Here is a 4683-nt window from a genome sequence, read left to right as displayed (position 1 = left end):
CTTCTTATTCTTATTCGTCTTCTTTCTTCTTCTTCTTCTTTTCTTCTCTCCTTCTCCTTCTTCTTCTCCTTCTTCTTTGTTTTGTTTTTGTTTTAGTTAATTTAGCCAGTGAGGTGCAGGAGACACAGGTATGAGTAAGATATTCCTCATGTCCTTTTTTATTTCATAATTTGCATAATGTAATAGGGAAGACATATATGAAAGATAATACTTTTACTTGTTTTCCATGTGGTGAGTGAATTTCTTGGGTTTGATTTTAAAACCCTAATTAAAGTTCTTTAACTTTCTTTAGGAGTACAGTCATTTAAGCCCAATATTTAACCAATAAATTTGGCTTTTTTAAGTTATTTATCAGTCTCACATCTTTCTGCTCTATTTGAACTTATAGAACCAAATAAAGAGAGATGGGAGAAGAGTGATGAAGTGGGACATTCTCCAGAGGGGAACAGATCCAGGGAAACCACAAGGTACAGGAAGAATGAACAAGTAGGGCCTGGCAAATTGTTGAAATAAAAGTGAACCATGAAGCTTCTCCATCTTAAGCTGATTTAGTCAAAGTTTTAATCATGAAGTGGAAAGTGATCATCAGAGACTTAGATTACAAATCTTGACTGTCACAAATTTGCCAGGATCCAAATCCAATGAATGACTTTTGATTATGGGTTCACTCAAATCATTATTTCTGTATTTTGCCCTTTCTGTTGTGTTCATGTGCCTGAACAGAGGCTGAACAAAGGGAAACATCAGAGTTTGGAGCAGAGAAAGGTTTATTGCAGGGCCGACCAAGCAAGGAGAACAAGGTGGCTCATGCCAAAGAATACCCTGAACTCCCTGAAGGGTTTTAGCAAAGCATATTTAAAGGTCAGGCAAGGGAGGGGGGTCTCAGGGTAAGTGACCAGCTCATGCACAATCCTCTGATTGGTTGATGTCAATGTAACAAAGTGGTCAACACTATTAACCCCTAGGCACCAGAAGGTCTGGGGGCCACATGCTCAAGATCATCAAGTAGTTGATTTCTTCCATATGATGGTGGGTTTTAGCATCTGAAAAACTCAGGAAATATACATGACATAGTACTATCTGGGTACTTCAGAGAGGAGCTACAGCAGAGGATATGGGGGAGGGGCCTGACCCTGGAAGGCCCCACAGGGTCCTGCTGGGATACAGTTGTGCTAAATAATGTTTATATAGCATGTGTGGATGATTTTTCTATAGAAAATGCTATCTTTTAACTCAAAAATTATACTCTACATTTCTCAAGTAATGCCCATGTAACTATACATATTAGAAATGTAACAATGTTCTAGTTTACAGCCATCAATCATAAACATCATTTGCATAAATAGTATTTTCAAAATACATTTGAATCTAAAGAAGATTCATTATAATTATGATGGACACTAAAAGGAGGGGCATCTGAGAAGTAGAGATTTGCTTTCATAGACACATTGAATTGTGTTCTGAATTTTTTCAAAAAAACGTATTTTCATTCCTAAAAATTTCCTTCGTATGTCTTATAAAGATGATTAAATCTTTTGAATTAAATTTTTTTTACCATAATTTTATGTTTTTTATTATAACCTGTAAATTCTTAAAGCCTATATTAAACACTTGTCCCAACACCAAACAAAATAAATGATCCCAGCACATAAGGTTATCAATATATTTGAGTATATTTATGTTTGTCAGAGTCAGACATCCTGACTTTATGTTTAAAGATACTCATGTTTATGTTATAATAATGTATACACAGTAAGTATATGTGTTTTTAGAGAGTGCTTCATTACATCTTTTATTGTGCCAACGAAGATTTATTATGTGGAAAAGACAATCTCACATCTCTTATTTCCTGCGATCTCAAGCAAAAGAATTGTGTCATAATTATGTTCACTGTTATCTTCAAACAAATTCATAATTACTCTGCTGGCTCTTGAGCTGCAATGGATTGAAAGAAAAATAAGATATCAATGACAACAACAAACAAAAAACATGATCTCTACATTCAAGGGAGTGAAACTTCTTGAGTAAGATTTCTTCTTGGATAAGAACCCTTAATGCACTTGTACTGTGGATATTAAAAAAAACAAAAAGCTAATGGTGCAAAATTCTACATGAATTCCAAAGGAAAGATGGAGCTGGTGAATAAGATTCTGTCAGAGTTGGACACGGATGTGTGTGTTTGGGATAGAGATTCACAGAGAGGAGAATCTTAAACTGAACTTTAAAGGATCAGTTAATCTTGAATTGTGGAAAGATGGGGTGGGGAGAAATCTATTTTATATGTCAAGAAGGAAAGGGAGGAAGGAAGGAAAGAACAAAAGGGAGGAAGAAAAAAATGAGGACTTCTAGAGTCTTCCACTTTTGCTTGGGATATAAAAATAAATGAAAGACTAGCTCACAAGGAAATAACAAGAAATCACCAACTGAAATAAAAAAATAAACAATAAAAAAAAACCAACAATAAAAAAAAAATAATAAAAAAAAACAATAAAAAAACCAACAATAAAAAAAAAAAAAACAGGAACAACATATACTTTTTCAAAAACACTATCAAAGATCTGTGGACACAAAAATTTCATAAGAAATATACTCTGGAAAGACAAGTCTTTTCTAAGTAAATAAAAAAATACAGGACAAACTCAAATCTGAGGTCAGGTGTAGAAAGTGGAGCAGGTGGACTGAAGAACAAATCTGTCAAAAAGGACTACCTTTACTTAGACAAGAAGAAACAAACCAGGGTTTTTGATAAGTCTATGGGCGACCATTGCAGACTGAGGCGGATGCCCGAAATGCAGAAGGAATCCTCTCAGTCAGGTTTTCCCTTACAGGGGAATGTAAGTGATTAAGCAGAGGCTGGGAGTAAAAGCAGAAAGATTTTGCAGACTCGCAGTGTCACTTTCGTCAGGATCTCAGTTTCCTGGTGCCTAACTGGGATCTTAACATCAAGTAGCCTCGTCGGCTGTGGTCTCGCAGTCCTCTGGGCCTTGGAGAAATGGCAAATGTCGAGACTACTTTCTTGATTTTCTTAAAGTCTTTAAAAGTCAAAAACTCTTCAAGAGACTAGTTAAAGAAAAAAATTGTACAATATGTATTATGAAGTTTTAATATGTAAAATTACAGTATGATAAAAATAGCACAAAAGTTGGAGAAAGTATAAATGAAATTACATGGTTATAAGATTATTTCATCATACACAGAATGATACAAGCTAATTCAAGATTGATTGTGATAAATTAAGAATGCATACCATAAACTCAAGTGCAACCATAAAAATCATAATACAAAGTATAGCCAACAAAATCAATAAAAGAGATAGAGTAGAACATTTAACATTTCTACATTAATCCAAAGAGAAGATAAGAAAAGAAAACTGAAGAAACAACAACAAAAAAGGAGGGAAGAAACATGAAAACAATAGCAAAACATTTGACTTAAATTCAGACATACAGTTAAGTACGTTAAATGTAAATGGGCGTAACATGTCTCATGTAAAGAAATAAAAATTTCAGAATGGTTATAAACCAAGACCAAGGATATGCTCTTTACAAGAGATGCACTTTTCAAACAATGGATAGGTTGAAAGTAAAGGAATGGAAAAAATATACCATGGGAAGAGTAATTACAAGAAAGTTTGTGTAGTTAGATTAATATCAAACAGACGAGATTGGAAAACAAGGATATTATTGCCAGAAATGAATTGGATCATTTCATATGAAAAAAGCAACAATTCATGTTGATAAAGATAATCACAAAGGTAAAACAGTCCTAAATATATACTCATCTAATCACGGTGTCAAAGTAAATGAAGAAAAATTAGACCTAAAAGGAGATCTAAATAAATGCAGAGTCATATATGGAGATTTCAATACCTCTGTATCAGTAATTGATAGAATGACTGAGCAAAAAATCATTTCAAAAATAGAAGATTTGAACAACACTATCAAAGACTTGACTTAATTGGCACTTAGAGAACATTGCACCAATAACTGAATATGTATATTTTTTTCAATTAAATGGAGACTCTTCAGCAAGTTACACCATATGCTGGGCTATAAAGTACATTTCAGTAAATTAAAAAGTTGAAATCTTATAAACTATTTCCTCTGATATCAATGAAATTACATTAGAAGTCAGAAACAGTAAAATAGGTAAGAAAAACTAAAAACACATGAAAGTTAAACAATTGACTTCTAAATAACCCAGAGGTTGAATAAAATACCACAAATATAATAAGAAATTATTCTAACTGAATGATAAATAAAAATATAATATATCAAAATTTGTGGGATGTAGTTAAAGCAGCTCCTAGGAGAAATTTATACCTTTACATGCTTAAAAGTGAAAAGAGTCAATTTTTAAGAATCTATCATCTAAACGTTCACCTTAAGAAACAAGAGAAACAATAAAGTAAATCTCAAGATGGTGGAAGTAAAGCAATAAAAGATCAAAGCAGAAATTGGTGACGTAGAAAACAGATAAGCAATAAAGAAAGTCATCAGAATGATAAGTAGCTCTTCAGAAAAGAATAAAATGGATAAACCATTTGCTAGACTGATCGAGTAAAAAGAGAGACAAAACAAATGATCAGTATCAAGATCAAAAGCAGGGCATCACTACAGATCCTATAGAAACTAAAAGGATAATAATAGGATATTCGGAAAAAACAATTTTGCCAATAAATTC

This window comes from Camelus ferus, chromosome 27 (genome assembly GCF_009834535.1).
Source record: "Camelus ferus isolate YT-003-E chromosome 27, BCGSAC_Cfer_1.0, whole genome shotgun sequence".
Lineage (NCBI taxonomy): Eukaryota > Metazoa > Chordata > Mammalia > Artiodactyla > Camelidae > Camelus > Camelus ferus.
This window is presented reverse-complemented; position numbering follows the sequence as displayed.